Source organism: Heptranchias perlo, chromosome 10 (assembly GCF_035084215.1).
Source record: "Heptranchias perlo isolate sHepPer1 chromosome 10, sHepPer1.hap1, whole genome shotgun sequence".
NCBI lineage: Eukaryota > Metazoa > Chordata > Chondrichthyes > Hexanchiformes > Hexanchidae > Heptranchias > Heptranchias perlo.
The window spans coordinates 3,211,149-3,219,544 of NC_090334.1; positions in this window are offsets into that span (position 1 = coordinate 3,211,149).

Here is an 8,396-nt window from a genome sequence, read left to right on the forward strand (position 1 = left end):
CCGATAACTGACCGACTGACAGACAGATGGCCAGCCCTGGTAACTGACCAACTGACAGACAGACGGCCAGCCCTGGTAACTGACCAACTGACAGACAGACGGCCAGCCCTGGTAACTGACCGACTGACAGACAGACGGCCAGCCCTGGTAACTGACCGACTGACAGACAGACGGCCAGCCCTGGTAACTAACCGACTGACAGACAGACGGCCAGCCATGGCAACTGACCAACTGACAGACAGACGGCCAGCCATGGTAACTGACCGACTGACAGACAGACGGCCAGCCCTGGTAACTGACCGACTGACAGACAGACGGCCAGCCCTGGTAACTGACCAACTGACAGACAGACGGCCAGCCCTGGTAACTAACTGACTGACAGACAGATGGCCAGCCCTGGTAACTGACCGACTGACAGACAGACAGACGATGGCCAGCCCTGGTAACTGACCGACTGACAGACAGACAGACGCCCAGCTCCGGTAACTGACGAACTGACAGACAGATAGACGGCCAGCCCCGGTAACTGACCGACTGACAGACAGACAGATGGCCAGACCTGGTAACTGACCGACTGACAGACAGACAGCCCCGGTAACTGACTGACTGACCGACAGACAGACTGACAGACTGACGGCCCCGGTAACTGACTGACTGACCGACAGACAGACTGACAGACAGACAGCCCCGGTAACTGACTGACTGACCGACAGACAGACTGACAGACTGACCTCCCCGGTAACTGACTGACTGACTGACTGACAGACAGACGGCCCCGGTAACTGACCGTCCGACCACAGTGACCAGGGCAGCAGGAGGCCACTCAACTTGACCACGTTTATCAATAGTGAACGGAGAGCACAAGAGAGATCAGATGAGCCGTCTAGACCGGGGAAGATCCAGACTCAATCCAGGTCAGCCCATTAGTTTGGGTTTCCCAGATGTCCGTACGATTTTGACGTAAGGATATCTTTTATTTATTTTGTTCGTTTCCCAACCAACTGACCGGCTGGAGACGAGCCAGGGAGAGGACGTCTTCAGGTAAGTCTTTGTTTGTATGGATAGGGGGGGGGGTGGTCATGAGTCTCGGGGGATAGGATCGGTGGTCAGTCACGGGGGGGGGGGGATGTCGGGATCGGGGGTCATCGCGGGGGTCCGTGATTGCTGAGGTGGAGGATCGGGGTAGGGGGTCCGCGATCGGGGGGAGGGGGGTCTGCGATCGGGGTGGGGAGGGGGGGGTCCCGATTAGGGGGGGATCTGGGGTCCGTGGTCGGGGGAGGGGGGCCCGCGATCGGGGGTCCGTGATCGTTGCGGGGGGTCGGTGCAGGTAGGCTTGTTGGGCCTGGGGGAAGCACTCCTGCTCTACCTGTTAGTCTCGGGCCTTCTCGCCTCCTTTCACAAGGCATAAAACAGAAGGCCCAGGAGTCCCCCACCCCCCCCCGGCCCCCCCCCCCCCGGGTTGAAATCAGGAAGTCAAGAAAAATGGGGGCCTGAAGCCTCCTTGAAATGTTTTAAGGCCTGACCCGCCTCCTGGGAGCGGGTTGGTCGCCCGCTCCTCGCTCCGCCCCCGTGAAAACCAGAAATGGGCGGGTTGGGGGTGGGTCTGAAATGGGGGCAATTTTCAATCCCCCCGCCCCCAAGCCACCGTTCCTCATTTTGAAAATTGAGCCCTATAACTGGGCCCCGCTGTTCCTGGGATCCTCACCCGACTGTGCCCATGTCAGGACATCGGACTGGGCTCAGGCCAACCCCGCTGACACACGTAGTTCAAGGCCCATGTGTGGAGAGGGTACAGTCCAGGCCGCCAGCATTGGCAGCCGAGAGGAACCCGATTCCAACTCCCGGGTGGGAGTGGGGCCGAGCGAGCGACTGTGGGCAGGCTCCCCGATTTTAACAGCTGGGCCTCAATAACCCGACCAAAACAGCCAGAAATCAGGAGGCCGTCGCTGGGGATAGAAGGGGAACAGTCTCTGGCACAAAGTCAGTGTCTGGGAAGGAAATCTTAATCGGGGGGGGTAGGGTGGGGGGGAGAGGGGTTCCCAATCGGGGGGGGGGGGAAAGGGGTTCCCGATCGGGGGGGGGCAGAGGTACCCGATCGGGGCGGGGGGGAGAGGGGTACCCGATCGGGGCGGGTGGAGTGGTGTTCCCGATCGGGGGGGGGAAAGGTACCCGATCGGGGGGGGGGGGGGGGGGGAGAGTGGTGTTCCTGATCTGGGGGGGGGGGAGAGGAGTACCCGATCGGGGGGGAGGGAAGTGGGGGTTCCCGATCGGGGGGGGGGAAAGGGGTTCCCGATTGGGGCGGGGGGGGCAGAGGTACCCGATCGGGGCGGGGGGGAGTGGTGTTCCCGATCGGGGGGGGGGAAGGGGTTCCCGATCGGGGGGGGGCAGAGGTACCCGATCGGGGCGGGGGGAGTGGTGTTCCCGATCGGGGTGGGGGGGAGAGGAGTACCCGATCGGGGGGGAGGGGGGAGAGGGGTACCCGATCGGGGGGGGAGGGGGAGAGGGGTACCCGATCGGGGGGGGGAGAGGGGTGCCCGATCGGGGGGGGGGGAGAGGAGTACCCGATCGGGGGGGGGAGAGGAGTACCCGATCGGGGGGGGGGAGAGGGGTACCCGATCGGGGGGGGAGAGGGGTGCCCGATGTGGGGTGGAGGGGGATCCTGCCCCAGTAGAGGCTCCTGAGTTCCCTGTACTCTCCTGCTCTTCATGGCCCACAAGGGAACGAGATGATGAATTGAATCTTCCCCTGCCTGGCCCTCCTCTGGCCCTGGCTGCTGTTCCTGGAAAGTTTGGCCTGGTGGGGAAACCACTACTGCTCCCCCACTCAGGCCTCAGGCTAAAATAGCAGATGGAGGCCCGACGACGTCATTGGAATGTGATCTCCATATCTGAAGAGGTCCCGTCAGCTCGGGGGGGGTGTCCTTGATCCTGTCGGCCAGATTGGGGCGGGGGAACAGTGGGTTAGTCCCTTGCTCCACTTTAACTGCCCCCCGACCCCCGACCCCACCTCGTTCCTATCGGGGGAATGGAGTTAAAATCAACCCCTGCAAATTAAATAATCCCTTGTTATCGTGATTGCTAATTCATAGAGGGGGGGGGTCAATCTAATCGAGCCCACCCGGGGGGGGGGGAGAGCACCAATGGGATCGGACCGGCTGCCACTTCAACAGAGCAAAATCGGGGCGGGCGTAAACGGAGAGGGTGTAAACGGAGAGGGTGTAAACGGGAGGGTGTAAACGGAGAGGGTGTAAACGGGAGGGTGTAAACGGAGAGGGTGTAAACGGGAGGGTGTAAACGGAGAGGGTGTAAACGGGAGGGTGTAAACGGAGAGGGTGTAAACGGGAGGGTGTAAACGGAGAGGGTGTAAACGGGAGGGTGTAAACGGAGAGGGTGTAAACGGGAGGGTGTAAACGGAGAGGGTGTAAACGGGAGGGTGTAAACGGGAGGGTGTAAACGGAGAGGGTGTAAACGGGAGGGTGTAAACGGAGAGGGTGGAAACGGAGAGGGTGTAAACGGGAGGGTGTAAACGGAGAGGGAGTAAACGGGAGGGTGTAAACGGGAGGGTGTAAACGGAGAGGGTGTAAACGGAGAGGGTGTAAACGGGAGGGAGTAAACGGGAGGGTGTAAACGGAGAGGGTGTAAACGGAGAGGGTGTAAACGGAGAGGGTGTAAACGGGAGGGTGTAAACGGAGAGGGAGTAAACGGGAGGGTGTAAACGGAGAGGGTGTAAACGGGAGGGAGTAAACGGGAGGGTGTAAACGGAGAGGGAGTAAACGGAGAGGGTGTAAACGGAGAGGGTGTAAACGGAGAGGGTGTAAACGGGAGGGAGTAAACGGGAGGGTGTAAACGGAGAGGGAGTAAACGGAGAGGGTGTAAACGGAGAGGGTGTAAACGGGAGGGTGTAAACGGAGAGGGTGTAAACGGAGAGGGAGTAAACGGGAGGGTGTAAACGGAGAGGGTGTAAACGGAGAGGGAGTAAACGGGAGGGTGTAAACGGAGAGGGTGTAAACGGGAGGGTGTAAACGGAGAGGGTGTAAACGGGAGGGTGTAAACGGGAGGGTGTAAACGGAGAGGGAGGAAACGGAGAGGGTGTAAACGGGAGGGTGTAAACGGGAGGGTGTAAACGGAGAGGGTGTAAACGGAGAGGGAGTAAACGGGAGGGTGTAAACGGAGAGGGTGTAAACGGAGAGGGAGTAAACGGGAGGGTGTAAACGGAGAGGGTGTAAACGGGAGGGTGTAAACGGAGAGGGTGTAAACGGGAGGGTGTAAACGGGAGGGTGTAAACGGGAGGGTGTAAACGGAGAGGGAGTAAACGGAGAGGGTGTAAACGGAGAGGGTGTAAACGGGAGGGTGTAAACGGAGAGGGTGTAAACGGGAGGGTGTAAACGGGAGGGTGTAAACGGAGAGGGAGTAAACGGAGAGGGTGTAAACGGAGAGGGTGTAAACGGGAGGGTGTAAACGGGAGGGTGTAAACGGAGAGGGAGTAAACGGGAGGGTGTAAACGGAGAGGGTGTAAACGGAGAGGGTGTAAACGGGAGGGTGTAAACGGAGAGGGTGTAAACGGGAGGGTGTAAACGGAGAGGGTGTAAACGGGAGGGTGTAAACGGAGAGGGTGTAAACGGGAGGGTGTAAACGGAGAGGGTGTAAACGGGAGGGTGTAAACGGAGAGGGTGTAAACGGAGAGGGTGTAAACGGGAGGGTGTAAACGGGAGGGTGTAAACGGAGAGGGAGTAAACGGGAGGGTGTAAACGGGAGGGTGTAAACGGAGAGGGAGTAAACGGGAGGGTGTAAACGGGAGGGTGTAAACGGAGAGGGAGTAAACGGGAGGGTGTAAACGGGAGGGTGTAAACGGAGAGGGAGTAAACGGGAGGGTGTAAACGGGAGGGTGTAAACGGAGAGGGTGTAAACGGGAGGGAGTAAACGGAGAGGGTGTAAACGGGAGGGAGTAAACGGAGAGGGTGTAAACGGGAGGGTGTAAACGGAGAGGGAGTAAACGGGAGGGTGTAAACGGAGAGGGAGTAAACGGGAGGGTGTAAACGGGAGGGAGTAAACGGAGAGGGAGTAAACGGGAGGGTGTAAACGGAGAGGGAGTAAACGGGAGGGAGTAAACGGGAGGGAGTAAACGGAGAGGGAGTAAACGGGAGGGTGTAAACGGAGAGGGAGTAAACGGGAGGGTGTAAACGGGAGGGTGTAAACGGAGAGGGAGTAAACGGAGAGGGAGTAAACGGGAGGGTGTAAACGGGAGGGTGTAAACGGAGAGGGAGTAAACGGGAGGGTGTAAACGGGAGGGTGTAAACGGAGAGGGAGTAAACGGAGAGGGAGTAAACGGGAGGGAGTAAACGGGAGGGAGTAAACGGAGAGGGAGTAAACGGGAGGGTGTAAACGGGAGGGTGTAAACGGGAGGGAGTAAATGGGAGGGTGTAAACGGGAGGGTGTAAACGGAGAGGGAGTAAACGGGAGGGTGTAAACGGGAGGGAGTAAACGGAGAGGGAGTAAACGGGAGGGTGTAAACGGGAGGGTGTAAACGGGAGGGAGTAAACGGAGAGGGAGTAAACGGGAGGGTGTAAACGGAGAGGGTGTAAACGGAGAGGGTGTAAACGGAGAGGGTGTAAACGGAGAGGGTGTAAACGGGAGGGTGTAAACGGAGAGGGTGTAAACGGGAGGGTGTAAACAGAGAGGGTGTAAACGGGAGGGTGTAAACGGAGAGGGTGTAAACGGAGAGGGTGTAAACGGGAGGGTGTAAACAGAGAGGGTGTAAACGGGAGGGTGTAAACAGAGAGGGTGTAAACGGGAGGGTGTAAACGGAGAGGGTGTAAACGGAGAGGGTGTAAACAGAGAGGGTGTAAACGGGAGGGTGTAAACGGAGAGGGTGTAAACGGAGAGGGTGTAAACGGGAGGGTGTAAACGGAGAGGGTGTAAACGGAGAGGGTGGAAACGGGAGGGTGTAAACGGAGAGGGTGTAAACGGAGAGGGTGTAAACGGGAGGGTGTAAACGGGGAGGGTGCAAACGGAGAGGGTGTAAACGGAGAGGGTGTAAACGGAGAGGGTGTAAACGGAGAGGGTGTAAATGGGAGGGTGTAAACGGAGAGGGTGTAAACGGGAGGGTGTAAACAGAGAGGGTGTAAACGGGAGGGTGTAAACAGAGAGGGTGTAAACGGAGAGGGTGTAAACGGAGAGGGTGTAAACGGAGAGGGTGGAAACGGGAGGGTGTAAACGGAGAGGGTGTAAACGGAGAGGGTGTAAACGGAGAGGTTGTAAACGGAGAGGGTGGAAACGGGAGGGTGTAAACAGAGAGGGTGTAAACGGAGAGGGTGTAAACGGGAGGGTGTAAACGGAGAGGGTGTAAACGGGAGGGTGTAAACGGAGAGGGTGTAAACGGGAGGGTGTAAACAGAGAGGGTGTAAACGGAGAGGGTGTAAACGGAGAGGGTGTAAACGGGAGGGTGTAAACGGGAGGGTGTAAACGGAGAGGGTGTAAACGGAGACGGTGTAAACGGAGAGGGTGTAAACGGGAGGGTGTAAACGGAGAGGGTGTAAACGGGAGGGTGTAAACGGGAGGGTGTAAACGGAGAGGGTGTAAACGGGAGGGTGTAAACGGAGAGGGTGTAAACGGGAGGGTGTAAACGGAGAGGGTGTAAACGGGAGGGTGTAAACGGGAGGGTGTAAACGGAGAGGGTGTAAACGGAGAGGGTGTAAACGGGAGGGTGTAAACAGAGAGGGTGTAAACGGAGAGGGTGTAAACGGAGAGGGTGTAAACGGGAGGGTGTAAACAGAGAGGGTGTAAACGGAGAGGGTGTAAACGGAGAGGGTGTAAATGGAGAGGGTGTAAACGGGAGGGTGTAAACAGAGAGGGTGTAAACGGGAGGGTGTAAACAGAGAGGGTGTAAACGGGAGGGTGTAAACAGAGAGGGTGTAAACGGGAGGGTGTAAACGGGAGGGTGTAAACGGAGAGGGTGTAAACGGAGAGGGTGTAAACGGAGAGGGTGTAAACGGAGATGGTGGAAACGGGAGGGTGTAAACGGAGAGGGTGTAAACGGAGAGGGTGTAAACGGAGAGGGTGTAAACGGAGAGGGTGGAAACGGGAGGGTGTAAACGGAGAGGGAGTAAACGGAGAGGGTGTAAACGGAGAGGGTGTAAACGGAGAGGGTGGAAACGGAGAGGGTGGAAACGGGAGGGTGGAAACGGAGAGGGAGTAAACGGAGAGGGTGTAAACGGAGAGGGTGTAAACGGAGAGGGTGGAAACGGGAGGGTGTAAACGGAGAGGGTGTAAACAGAGAGGGTGTAAACGGAGAGGGTGTAAACGGAGAGGGTGGAAACGGGAGGGTGTAAACGGAGAGGGAGTAAACGGAGAGGGTGGAAACGGGAGGGTGTAAACGGGAGGGTGTAAACGGGAGGGTGTAAACGGGAGGGTGTAAACGGGAGGGTGTAAACGGAGAGGGTGTAAACGGAGAGGGTGTAAACGGAGAGGGTGGAAACGGGAGGGTGTAAACGGAGAGGGAGTAAACGGAGAGGGTGGAAACGGGAGGGTGTAAACGGGAGGGTGTAAACGGAGAGGGAGTAAACGGAGAGGGTGTAAACGGAGAGGGTGTAAACGGAGAGGGTGTAAACGGAGAGGGTGTAAACGGGAGGGTGTAAACAGAGAGGGTGTAAACGGGAGGGTGTAAACAGAGAGAGTGTAAACGGAGAGGGTGTAAACGGGAGGGTGTAAACGGAGAGGGTGTAAACGGAGAGGGTGTAAACGGAGAGGGTGGAAACGGGAGGGTGTAAACGGAGAGGGAGTAAACGGAGAGGGTGGAAACGGGAGGGTGTAAACGGAGAGGGTGTAAACGGGAGGGTGTAAACGGAGAGGGTGTAAACGGAGAGGGAGTAAACGGGAGGGTGTAAACGGGAGGGTGTAAACGGAGAGGGAGTAAACGGAGAGGGTGGAAACGGGAGGGAGTAAACGGAGAGGGAGTAAACGGAGAGGGTGTAAACGGAGAGGGTGTAAACGGGAGTGTGTAAACGGGAGGGTGTAAACGGGAGGGTGTAAACAGAGAGGGTGTAAACGGAGAGGGTGTAAACGGAGAGGGTGTAAACGGAGAGGGTGTAAACGGAGAGGGTGTAAACGGAGAGGGTGTAAACGGGAGGGTGTAAACGGAGAGGGTGTAAACGGAGAGGGTGTAAACGGAGAGGGTGGAAACGGGAGGGTGTAAACGGAGAGGGTGTAAACGGAGAGGGTGTAAACGGAGAGGGTGTAAACGGAGAGGGTGTAAACGGAGAGGGTGTAAACGGAGAGGGTGTAAACGGGAGGGTGTAAACAGAGAGGGTGTAAACGGAGAGGGTGTAAACGGGAGGGTGTAAACGGAGAGGGTGCAAACGGGAGGGTGTAAACGGAGAGGGTGTAAACGGAGAGGGTGTA